Source organism: Notolepis coatsorum (assembly GCF_963971535.1).
Source record: "Notolepis coatsorum genome assembly, chromosome: 1".
NCBI classification, from domain to species: domain Eukaryota; kingdom Metazoa; phylum Chordata; class Actinopteri; order Aulopiformes; family Paralepididae; genus Notolepis; species Notolepis coatsorum.
In genome coordinates this window covers 60,413,039-60,426,747 of record NC_140165.1, presented here as the reverse complement: position 1 = coordinate 60,426,747, position 13,709 = coordinate 60,413,039, and the positions used below count along the sequence as shown (strand labels likewise).

At 41.4% G+C, this 13,709-nt stretch overlaps 1 protein-coding gene across 1 annotated transcript in view; it reads left to right on the top strand.

Moving 5' to 3' along the window:
• The first annotated feature begins 2,826 nt into the window (after positions 1-2,826).
• Positions 2,827-13,709, top strand: part of ndufs1 (NADH:ubiquinone oxidoreductase core subunit S1) — an 81,334-nt gene continuing 70,451 nt past the window's right edge. Inside the window, exon 1 of the mRNA XM_084328148.1 lies at positions 2,827-2,931. The gene's annotated coding sequence lies outside the window, so the exon portion shown is untranslated. The remainder of the gene's footprint in view (positions 2,932-13,709) is intronic.

Sequence of the window (13,709 nt, the reverse complement as noted above, 5' to 3'; positions counted from 1 at the left end):
CTCAGTCTTCTTTCCTAAACTTGTATTAAATTATATAAACTTTAAATGAACAACTGTTATTCAATACATCATCTATGTGACATATCTACATTTCAATAATACATCGATTCGGTTCCTTAATTAGTATCATAATCATAACTGTAATGTTATCGTTTTGATTAATTCGTATGTACAAACAATACAATATATTATATTATGTTTTATTATTATCATTATTATTATATAATTGTATATATATATAATATATATATATTTTTTTTAACAGCAAGCAACAACTTCAGTTTCTACTAGACTCGCTCGTCCACATATGCCACCTAGTGGCATAAGACGTGCACTGCAAGACCTCCATTCTAGTTTCAAGTTTCTTTAATAGTTGTCATACAGAAGTACAGAATACTTTCATACAAAATGCTTCTTACTGTTACGCTCCAGAGACTGTGCTAGACAAGATAGTATCAAATAACATAGTATAGCATGTAAATTAGAAGTAGAAAATGAGGTCACAGTGTTCAGTATAGACATATGTACAATGTTCGATGCAGAATAGACGTAACTGAGTTACCATATAATATACAATACTATGCAGTGTACTAATGTACAATATTATATAGTGCAAAGCAGAAATGCAGAAATAGGATGAGGTACAATTTAGGTACAATTTACAGTAAGGTGTACGAGTTGTAGTGCAATCCTTCGTCAATAAATATAAAGTGTGGGGAGTGGGTGCTACAGTGTGTTTGTTTAAAGTGAGTGTGTGCGTGTGGATGTGTGTGCTATGTGCGTTTGATGGTTGTTGTTGTGTAGTGTTCATTGTTCGTTAAGCAGCCTGATGGCCTGGGGATAGAAGCTTCTTCTGAGTCTTTCTGTGCTCGCCTTGAGACTCCGGTATCGCTTGCCTGACCGCAGCAGTTCAAAGAGGCAGTTGTTCGGGTGGCTCGAGTCCTTAATAATTCTCTTAGCCTTCCCCCTGCACCGCTTGTTGTAAATGTTCTGGAGGGTGGGGAGCCCCCCTCCGATTGTGCGTTCGGCTGAACGTGTCACTCTTTGTATTCTGCTTCGGTCTTGTGCAGTGCTATTCCCAAACCAGGAGGTGATGTTGCCAGTCAGGATGCTCTCTATTGTACATGAGTAGAAGTTCTTAAGGATCTTCTGACTGACTTGGAACTTCCTTAGGCGCCTGAGGAAGTAGAGGCGTTGTCGTGCCTTCTTCACAACACTGTCAATGTGTGTGGTCCATGTCAAGTCCTCGGATATGTAGGCTCAGAGGTACTTAAAGCTGTTGACTCTCTCAACCGGTGCCCCGTCGATGCTGAGGGGGCTGTAGTCCTTGACCCCCGACCTCCTGAAGTCCACAATCATCTCCTTTGTTTTGCTGACGTTCAGGGAGAGGCTGTTTTCCTGGCACCATCCCGCCAGGACCTTGACCTCTTCCAGGTAGGCCCTCTCGTCGTTGGCAGAGATCAGGCCCACCACCACTGTGTCGTCGGCAAATTTGATGATTGTGTTGCTACTCCGCTGAGCCACACAGTCGTGTGTGTACAGGGAGTAGAGGAGGGGACTCAGAACACAGCCCTGGGGGGCCCCTATGTTGAGGGTGATGGATGAGGAGGTGCAGTTGCCTGCTCTCATCACCTGGGGTCTGCCCGTCAGGAAGTCCAAGACCCACTGGCAGAGGTCATAGTTCAAGCCCAGGTCCCTGAGCTTGGCTATGAGTTTGGAGGGGACTATGGTATTGAATGCCGAGCTGTAGTCGATGAATAGCATTCTCACATAGTTCCCCTTCCTCTTGTCCAGGTGTGATGCTGCTGTGTGCAGCACATGGGCTATGGCGTCCTCCGTGGACCTGTTGGGGCGGTATGCAGGGGGTCCATGTTGATGGGGAGGGAGGAGCAGATGTAGCCCTTTACTAGCTTCTCAAAGCACTTCATGGCTAAATAATCCAACTCTAACTATTTTCTACAGTATAATTTGGCAGAAAATGAATACGATGTTTTGGTAGCTGTTAACAAGGTCGAAATTAGGTGACGATATGTACCTGAAAAATCGTACACTTCCAACGACTACTTCACCCACTACTTGAATTCACCCGCTATATGAATTGAAAATGGGGGACCCTGATGGAAACAAGACAAACGTCTTTCTCAGGTCTGCATCCCCTTAACAATTGTGTGTATTGAGCCGTACTGTATTGTACCCATTCTGCAATCTGTTAAATAAAGTTTTCATTCATTCATTCAGCTCAACCTAGTTCACAACATTTATAATAATAGGGCCCCCTCTTATCTTACAAATTATTTTCAGTCGAACAGGGACATGCATACCCATAACACCAGAGCCAGCATTGCTGACCTGCGTATTCCAAGGTTCAAAACTAATATGGGCAAATGTTCTTTTAAATTCTGGGGAGCCACAAATTGGAATTAGCTACCTTCACAGCTAAAATGCATTAGTAGCGACACAATTTTAAGAAAAAAGTTAAATCTTGGCTCCTCGACAATGTCCAAAACTAGATTTTAAATGCATGAAAATGGTGTCTGATACATTGTTGCCTGTGGCTACGTTTGTACTGCTTTTAAAATGTTCATGTCTATGTAGTTTGTCAAATTGTTATTTATGGTCCTGTTTTGTATTGCTTGTCTGTCTGAGACCAAGGACCACAATGGAAATAAGTCTTGACTTTTTTGTGTAGCATCATTGACGTTTTTCTGGAATCTTGTATCTTTAAAATTGTCTAATAAAATAAAATAAAATCAAACCCAAACACATTTTTTGGAGTGAAATACTCCTTTAAATGACCTCAGTGACCCGGAAGTAGTACCGTATGACGGCAGAGTGACGTGTTTCCGTTGTTGTGGCCGAGCTTCGCCATAACCGTCTGACACCTGACTCAAAACACCGCTGTTCTGGTCAAGAAGGCCAAATAGCGACAAGGTGAGAACCGAAATCATGTTGTTTATTTCTTAGAGAAACCAAATGTCATATTGTTTACATGCAGGACACGTAAAACATTTGGATTTTGATGTTATACTCCATCGAGCTTGTTACAACAGACCACTGAACCCGCCGTGTCCTTGAATAGTCTTACCTAGCGTTAGCTTCCATGCTAACAGTTCCCATTAGTCCAGTGGTTAATAATGTTAGCATTTCAGCTCAATAACTTCCAGAGGCGCCTGTCGTTACCAGAGGTGTGTCTGCAGCTTAATTGTATTTGCGTTCATTGTAAAAAGGGATTCCTAATAGTTATGACTTTTGACAGCTTCATGACATAGCATGTTAGCAGTACTGTCTATCTGTATGTCATGTATGTTCATATATGTCCTGATTAATTGAAAATGGGGGACCCTGATGTAAACAAGACGAAAGTCTTTCTCGACTCTAGTCTGCATCCCCTTAACAATTGTGTGTATTGAGCTGTAATGTATTGTACCCATTCTGCAATCTGTTAATAAAGTTTTCAATCAATCAGCTAACGGGCTAAGTTACAGGTTATTAATAAGCAACCTCTTGATATGTTGACTTTTGCCTGCTGCAGTGCTGCTTACTAACATCATCATCAACCTTTATTTATGCTCGACATTACAATTGAGGTCACCCTCATTTTCAATGTAGTCGAGACTTTACAGACATTTCAATGCACACATTTCTACACAACACAAACTAGATGACAGAACGGTGGTTTTATTTGGAAGCTAAAACATACGACAAATCACTCATACAAGTGCAGTGCAAGATGTGGTGCAAGATGAAACCACAGTACTCATCTTTCCAAGATGTGAACAAAACTCAAAGTCAAGAGACTTGTTTCCACATGCTCCTAAAATATATAGGACGTGGTTTCACTGCATGATTGATTGAAAACTTTATTAACAGATTGCAGAATGGGTACAATACAGTACAGCTCAATACAAACAATTGTTAAGGGGATGCAGACCAGAGAAAGACTTTCGTCTTGTTTACATCAGGGTCCCCCGTTTCCAATTCATAATGACATTTATGACATGCGTACTAACATACAGATATAATGACATTTCTGACATACATGACATACAGCCAGGTATACAGTACTGTTTAGGGATGCCCCGATCGATCGGCCAGCGATCGGTATCGGCCGATATTCAGTATAAATATGAGATCGGTGAATTCCGATAATGCTTTATTTTCGCCGATTGTGAAAACCGATCGAAAAACATGATCCAATTCTTAGCGGAGATCTCACTCGCTGACTTCTCTCTCAGGCACACACAGAGCTGCAGCGCACTGCTCCTCCCCCTCCTCCTCCCCTGCCCCTCCCAGACCTGTGTCAACAGAGGCTCCTATTGCCTCCGGCAATAGTCTGCTCTAGTCTAGTGCATGCTCTGTGAGCTAACGTTAGCTACCTAGCTATCGTTACTGTTTAAACTATTCACTTTTAGTTTAATACATGAGGCCAGGGAACTAAATTAACTTTTTGGCTTACCAGCCACCTTTTTAGTATATCGCCATGTGTTATTAAACTTATTATTATTACTATATACAGGGCTCTATGCTAACCTTTTCCCCAGGGAGAGCACATGTGAATGTGAAGCAGGGCGTTCCTGAAAAAGAGCATCTGTGCTCAGCGAACCTACCCTGGGTAAATAACGGTAAAAAAAAATTAAAAAAAAACATGTGCTAAATAAAATAGAAATTAGGAGCACAAAGAAATTTAGGAGCACAGTGAACATTTTTCAAGTAACAGAGTTTATTAACAAACTATTTATTACATGCATATTATACTGTGCGTGTGTGTGCATACTAAGGGTCAACATCTGTGCAATAGCACATATCACCAAAATCACACATTGGCCCCTGCCTACTAGACACAAAGGATATCGGTTGTCAAGCTGCTTTTGTATGTTATACTGTTGTCACAATACCAACATTTTGACTTTGATACAGTCAGATAGGAAAGGTAATGGAATATATTATTAGATGACAGAACATGGAAAATTCTTTATACAATTATTTAATTCATTATAATTTAAACGCTATTTAATAATAGTTAATCAATAGTAATTAATACAATTATTCTGTTACAGCTACTGAGCTATATACTATAGCTACTGTCCATCAATATCTTCCTTTTGAATGAAATAGGTTCAGGAGAGAGGGAGAGAGAGACACACACGGAGATAGACGGAGAGAGACAGAGATTCTCAGCCCCTCCTTCCCTCACTATGCCTCTGAGCGTCCCCAGTGATTAGCGTTAGCAGTAGTTAGCGTTAGCAGGTTAGCTTAGTTGGAGTACTCAGTTAGCAGATAACATTACAGTAGTTATTGTTTTTTAGCGCGACGTGGGTATAACTGGCGAGGATGCAAAGCATGTTAGACAATTGGAACTGCTGCTCGCAGAGTTTTCGTTGCACATAGAAGCAGCGTGACTCGAGATGAGTTGTTACAGAGCTGATCCACGCTGCTCCGTTTCTATTATGAAATGACAATTGCGCAGTTGACACGCCCACTACGCAAGACTATTACTCGCACACTGTGCTCCTAAATTATTTTTCCGGTTCGCACAAATCTATTTTTAGAGGCAAATGCGAGTGAAATGCTCGCACTGTATAGCCCTGATATAATACTCTAATATGCTCATATGGTAGGGCTGGGCGATATGGCCTAAATATGATATCACGATATTTTCTGACCTTTCGGCGATACGCATCACGATGTTTTTCTTTTTTTCCCCAAACAATTCATTATGAGGCTTACCAAGACAGTATTTGAGTTTGCAAGCTAACATTAAAGACAAAATAAAATACCCATGCATTTAGCATTTTTATATTATATATTAGACTTAGATTATTGGAGTATTAGATTATATATTGCATATATTTAGCAATGAGATATTATATGATTTAGATATGAAATATGATGAATTGAAAATGGGGGACCCTGATGTAAACAAGACGAAAGTCTTTCTCTGGTCTGCATCCTCCAGTCCACTGTTGACTGTTGTTGTATTGAGCTGTACTGTATTGTACCTATGCTGCAATCTGTTAATAACGTTTATATTCATTCAGTCGGCAAACAGAATCATTTTGATTGACAGTCGCGTCTGCCAATTACGTCACATCGCTTGCACCCGCCCTGCTGTTCTTAGCACCAATCGGCAATTCATTTTTTTTACTTCCGCCATTGGAGAGCTCAATGAAAACAACAATGGCAGCGGTAGCTCGCCGCGGCCGACGTTTAGCTTTTAGCTCTGCAGAATGACTAAACGACTGGAGGCATAATGATTTTACTGCAACGGATGTTATAATAAAAGCCTTTCCATACATCCGTCTGATTGAAAACGTTATTAACAGACCGCAGAATGGGCACAACGGAGTCAGCACGGGCTGAGATATGAACGGCTAATGCTTGCTATATCTAGGTCGACCTCGGTCGTTGCTATGTAAATACGCTGATGTTATTGAAAGTGTAACTATATAACGTCAATGCCACAAAACGAATGCCTTTGTTATCATAAGTAGTAACTTTTGATGCAGTAGTGTGTGTGTGGGGCGGCGCTGTTCAAAAGTGTCAACGTGTGGACCAGATTGACGCAACACAAGCCTCTTGGGCAAAACATCACGATATCCACGATACGTTAAAAAAGTGTATCGTTAATGAACTGTACCCGATATTTATATAATATCGTCATATCGCCCAGCCCTATCATATGGCTCTCAATTATTTTACACGCCAGAGTGGCTGAGTAGCCTCTATAATTTACCAGCCAAAGAGGAAATCTACATGCCATTGGCGTTTGGCGGGTGCTTATTTTGTTCCCTGCATGAGGCATTGTCTAACGGTATCTAGCCGGCTAGCTACTGATAGCTCCTGATATCAACAAATGCTCCAGCAATAGTCTAGTAGTGCATGATACCTCCGGTAGCTCACGTTATCTCACGTTAGCTCACTGTTCAAAACGAAATGTCCCATTAAACTAAATAGTTCATTGAGGCATTGTCTTAACGTTATCTAGCCGGCTAGCAGTAGCTACAGATAGCTCCTGAGGACCTGATATCAATGTCTTATAACATTGATTCGATGCGTATTCGAGCCCCTGGCTTGCATCACAGTCACGAAAGGGGCTAGCTGAGGGAGTAGGGTATATCTGCAGAGCCGCAGATACCCTGCTGAGGGCATGCTGAATGTGATTTGACCAAAGCAGAGTATACAGACAGTGGAGATGGCGAGCATTTTGACTTGTTGCGTGGTGGCGATGTCTCGCAGATAATACAACTACTGTACAAGTATAATTATATAATATATATATTTTATAAAAAAAATTAAATAAAGTATATATTATTATTTTTTATAAAACCAAAAACGATTGGTATAGGCCGATATGCTCATAGACGATCGGTATCGGTGGCAAAAAACGTGATCGGGGCATCCCTAGTACTGTTACATTTGTGACATACAAGATATATATACAGCAAATATACAGTACTGTTAAACAGAGATCCTAACAGAAAATATATACATACGAGGGGGAGGAAACTGTACATTAGAAGGGGGTGGGAGGGGGTGTTTTGACATTTACGGGGGCCATACATATATATCATGACATTTATGACAATACATGACATACAGGTATACAGTACTGTTACATTTGTGACATACAAGATATGCAAATATACAGTACTGTTAAACATAGATCCTAACAGATAATATATACTGTACATACGAGGGGGAGGAAACTGTACATTAGTGTAGTACAGTGTAAACTGTACATGTCTGTCAATATGCGGACAAAAAACATTCACAGTTGAGGTATATTACCATCAATCAACCCTGTCGTAAATCCTGAGTTTACTATGCATATAGCAAAGGATTGGAGCTAGATGGGGGTAAACAAGCTTTGACTAACTTCATAGGAGAGACATCACCCCTGTTGTAATACAGTACTTTTACCTTACCACTAGATGGCACTATCAGTCAATACCACCCTCTGCTTGTAGACAGATATTTAGTACTTCCTGTCATGCTGTATGTTGTGTCTCAGTATGGTGTTAGTTAGTGATGCACGATATATCGGCCGCCGATATAATATCGGCCGATATGGCCGTTTTTTTACACATCGGTATCGGTCCGATATCAAGATAGGGCCGATATTAAAAAAAAAAAAAACGTTTTTTTTTTTTTTATCTTTTTTTTCTTTTTCTTTTTACATGTTTTGGCATTAAATAGTTTCAAAATATCAGTAATTTCTGAAAATAAGTTACAAAAGTAAAGAAATTATGCGTTTTGGAAAATAGCTCTTTATTTGATTATCATAAAAAAGTGTTTTCTATACAGAGATATCGACATCGGTAAATATCGGTATCGGCCAGAACAGCAATATTAATATCGGTTATCGGTATCGGCCACAATTTTCACATCGGTGCATCACTAGTGTTAGTGTATGGTGCAACAAGGAATAAAGCTCTGGAAATATACAACAGGTTATGGGCCCAGAACATCGCTAAGAAGCTACACAGAGTTTTGTGTGAGATGAACAGTGTTGTGGGATTTCACAATGGATGACAAGCTGTTTATTGACCGGCTGAGCGGACCAGAGAACTGGGCAACATGGACGTTTCAGATGGAGCACTTGCTGAAAGCTAAAGGACTATGGGGTATGCTAATTGAGACGGATTCATTAGCTGCAGATGCTAATGCTCAAGCACGGGCTGAGTTTGATAAACGGAGAGAGAAGGCATTCTCTATGTTAGTGCTGAATGTAAGTACACCCCAGTTGTACCTGATAACAAGCTGCCAGACTCCCAAAGAGGCGTGGACCACGCTGAAAGGCCATTTTGAGAGAGATACTCTGGCAAATAAACTGTTTCTGAAGAAAAAGTATTTTCGATGTGAAATGAAGGAAGGAGATGGTTTAACTGAACATTTAAAACGGATGAAGGAGCTGGGTAGTTTGCCACCATGTTATGCTACAATTGTCACTGCACTAGAAACAAAGATTGACAGTCTGACACTGCAGTTTGTTCAGCAATCATTAACAAATGAAGAGCAAAAGCAAGTGAATGCTAATGTTAACTCAAGTAGTGCTACATCAGATGGTGCATCAGCCATGTCTTCACGTTTTCGAGGAAATGTGCAGAATAACTCCAGTGGTGGTCAGTCAATGGGAGTAGAAAGAGCAAGCACATGGAGGTGCTACGGGTGCGGAAAAGAAGGACATATTAAAACGTGACTGTCCAAGCTTGAAATACAAAACTAAGAAGAAAACCCACAAGGCCAAAAACATGATGTATTACGATGATGAAGATTCATCTGAAAGTGCCTTTGTCGCCAGAGAGGCAACCCCGACTGACAGACCACAACATGCTGAGTGGTTAATTGATTCTGGAGCATCAAAACACATGACATGTGATAAAAAGGTTCTTCAAGAATACCAGCAATTCTCAAAAGCACAGTCTGTGAGACTCTGTGACGGCAGGGTGGTTGAAGCCCTAGGACTTGGACATGTCAACATGAAAATGACTTTTAAATCAAGTGATGTAAAAAAAAGTCACAATGTATGACGTGCTGTATGTTCCAAAGCTATCTGGGAATCTATTCTCAGTGGGAGCTGCTACCAAGAAAGGAAATACAGTGCAGTTCAGGAAGTCTCGCTGCTACATACGTGGAAAAGATAGAACTCTTCATGGAATGGGAACACAAAGAGCTGATGGGCTCTATCAGCTGGATGTTGAAGGAAGTTCATCTGTCTGTCATAGTGCATCAGTAGCAGCCAGCCTGTGGCACCAGCGCCTTGGTCACACCACCAAGCTGAAGGAACTAAAGTATCTGGTGAATGGAGTGGACTTCTCTGCAGAGAAAGAGGTTCCCTTCTGTGAAGGATGTGTGGAAGGCAAGCTGGCTAAAAAGCCATACAAGTCGATTGGAGAAATCCGTTCCAAACGCAAGATGCAGCTGATTCACAGTGATGTCTGTGGTCCCATGCAGACTGAATCTGTAAGTGGAGCAAAATATTTTGTGACTTTCATTGATGATTACTCTAGATGCTGCAAGGTATACTTTCTGAAACAGAAGAATGAGGTGTTACACAAATTCAAGGAATTTGAGAAAACATTCTCAAATGAGTGTGGGCAGAGTGTCATGAGGCTGAGAACAGACAATGGTGGTGAGTACACATCAAAGGAGTTTCAAGAATATTTGAAAGCTCAAGGCATCCACCATGAAATGACTGTACCTCACTCACCACAGCAAAATGGTGTTGCAGAAAGAAAAAATAGGACATTAGTTGAAGCAGCTAGAAGCATGCTGTCACATGCTAAGTTGCCGAAGATGCACTGGGCAGAGGCTGTAGCCACCGCAGCTTACATACAGAACAGGCTGCCCACATCTGTCCTGAAGCAAGAGACTCCCTATGAGAGATGGTATGGAAAGAAACCTGACATGAGTCACATGAAGGTGTTTGGCTGTGTTGCTTATGCACATATCCCAGATTCAGAGAGAAGGAAACTGGACAAAAAGGCTGTGAAGCTTCGTTTTGTGGGATATGCAAACAATGCCAAGGGTTATCGCCTGTATGATGAAGAGAAAAGGAGAATTCTAATCCGTCGAGATGTCATCTTTGATGAATCAAACTTCAACTGTAAACAGGAAGTAAAGGGCGAGATGACGATTAAAACAGGTGAGAGTGAAACACGTGAAGTGAAGAACGAAATAATCATTAAAACAGAGGAGTGTGAAACACAAGATGATGAGGTCGATAGCACTGTCAGAACAAGCGGCAGAATCAGAAATGCTCCAAGGAGATATGGATATGATGACTTTGCTGATACAGTGACTGTTGATCATCATGCCAATATGTGTCGTGTGACAGAGCCAATCACACTGAAAGAAGCAATGGTGAGTCCTAATGCAAAGGAATGGCAGGAGGCGGCTGATTTGGAATATGAGTCGCTGCTGGAAAATGAGACATGGGACTTAGTGGATTTACCAAGAGAAAGGAAGACAGTAGGATCAAGATGGGTGTTCAAAGTCAAGCATCACAGTGATGGACGAGTGGAGAGATACAAATGCAGACTTGTCGCCAAGGGCTACTCACAGTTGTATGGTGCTGACTATGATGAAACATTTTCACCTGTGGTACGATTCAGCTCTATTCGTACACTACTGTCCTTTGCTATTCAAAACAATCTACAGGTGCACCAGATGGACGTCGTAACTGCATTCCTTAATGGACACCTGGAAGAGGAAATCTACATGGAGCAACCAGAGGGCTACATCAAACCAGGGGAGGAACACCTGGTATGCAAACTGAATAAATCGATCTATGGACTGAAGCAGTCTCCCCGCTGCTGGAGCAAGGCTTTCACACAGTTCATGATGGAAATTGGATTCAAACAGAGCACATCAGACCCCTGTGTGTTTGTGAGATCAAGACAACAGCTTGAAATACTCGCAGTTTATGTTGATGATCTCATTCTGATAACGGAGTCGACTGAGAGCATGAACGAGCTGAAAATGGCTCTCAAGGAGCGCTACAAGATGAAAGACATGGGTGAGCTCTCCTATATCCTGGGCGTCTCAGTGATCCGAAATAAGAACAGTGTATTTCTTCATCAAAAGCAGTACATTGAAACCATTCTTCAGAAATATGGAATGGATGATGCAAATCCTGTAGCAACTCCTGCTGATGGCAATGTCAAATTGAGGAAAAGTGATGGTGTCAGTAAGCCAGTGCACCAACATACCTATCAGTCAATGGTAGGAAGTCTGCTGTATGCTGCAATGGCCACACGACCAGACATAGCTCAAGCAGTGAGTGCTGTGTCAAAGTTCAATGCAAATCCAGATGCTTCACATCTGACTGCTGTGAAGAGGATACTTCGATACTTGAAAGGGACAGTGAACCTTGCTCTCAAGTATGAGCAGTCAGACTCTGGAGCTTTGATTGGATTCTCAGATGCTGACTGGGCTGGTGATCAGGATGACCGCCGCTCAACAACAGGCAACATCTTTCTACTGTGTGGAGGAGCGGTGAGCTGGCTTAGCAAGAAACAGGCAACAGTTGCACTTTCAACAGCAGAAGCTGAATACATCGCACTCAGTCAAGCTGCTCAAGAAGGTGTCTGGCTGAGACGACTACTGAGCGATCTCGGAGTGGAGGCTACGTCCACAGTGATCCTGGAAGACAACCAAGGAGCCATCGCAATCGCGAAGAATCCTGTGAATCACTCCAGGACAAAACACATAGACATTCGCTACCACTACATCCGTGAATGTGTGCAGAATGGGCAAATAGAACTGCAATATTGTCCAACAAATGACATGAAAGCAGACATCTTTACCAAGCCACTGACTAAACAGAAGTTTGAGTACCTTAGGGGAGAGATTGGACTTTTTCCTATTTAAATAGAGTGGTTATTTGTGCTTGACAGGTGAACGCCGAACGCTGCCTGGTCAAAGCAAGTCTGAAAAATGTGAAAAAGAGTTCCAGTAAAAGCATTGTAAAAAGAGAAAGTATTTTTTGTTGTTGTTGTTTAAAGATATTTTTTTCTTGATGTTTCTTTTTTTTATGAATGAGGGCATGGCTCTGTAATATTATTTAAAGGCACTTAATGCCATTGTAAAATTGAGTGGGAGTGTTGTAATACAGTACTTTTACCTTACCACTAGATGGCACTATCAGTCAATACCACCCTCTGCTTGTAGACAGATATTTAGTACTTCCTGTCATGCTGTATGTTGTGTCTCAGTATGGTGTATGGTGCAACAAGGAATAAAGCTCTGGAAATATACAACATATATGGACTCTGGAACACTCTCCCTCAGACATCAGAGACTCGCCCTCACTCTCCACCTTCAAATCCTGTCTCAAAACCTACCTGTTCTCCCTAGCATTTAACCTTCCCTACACATAACCACCCTCCTCCAACCCGTCGCCCCCCTTTTCCCCTCCCCTACCCTCTCTGCCTATCAGTGAAATCTATCAGTGAAATCTTTGATCATTCCCTTTACCGACATCCATATTATTCTGGGGTCTTGCACCGAGTTTGCATTCTCCCGTTGGAATACTATAAGAGCTTCTTTGAGTTGTGTAATGAATTCCTTGTTATTAAGCAGCATCGAGTTAAATCGCCATCTTGGGGCTCGGGAGGATAGTATACCAAATGTTCCTTTAAGGAGTAAATAACAGTGATCTGTTAGTGCGTTGGGTATCATTTCCACTTCATAATTATCAAATAGTCTCTGTGATGCAAAGACATAATCTATTCTGGATAATGTGTTATGTCTCGCAGATCGACAAGAGTACTTTCGGGTTGTGGGATTAAGTAATCGCCATAAGTCATTTACACCTGTAATCTTCAACCAATCCTTTAATGCCTTAGATGAATTATTTTGTTCGCTGGAAAAGGCGAGGTAAGATTTGTCCATCCTTGGGTTCCAGATGGCATTAAAATCCGCACCTATTATAAATGAGTAATCGGGAATGTCTAACATTGCATTGGTTAGTGTAGTGAAGAAATCCTCTTCGTACACATTTGGGGCGTATACCGCTACCAACGCTATTTTCCTGTTCTTATGTACAATCTTAGCTATAGTTATCCGACCTTCTACATCAGACCATACTCCCTTTAATACAATATTCAACTTACGTTTAACGACTATGGCTACACCCCGAGTTCTCGTACCAATAGAAGAGTGACTAATATTATGATATGTGTTGTCCGCTAATTTATCTATGTCTT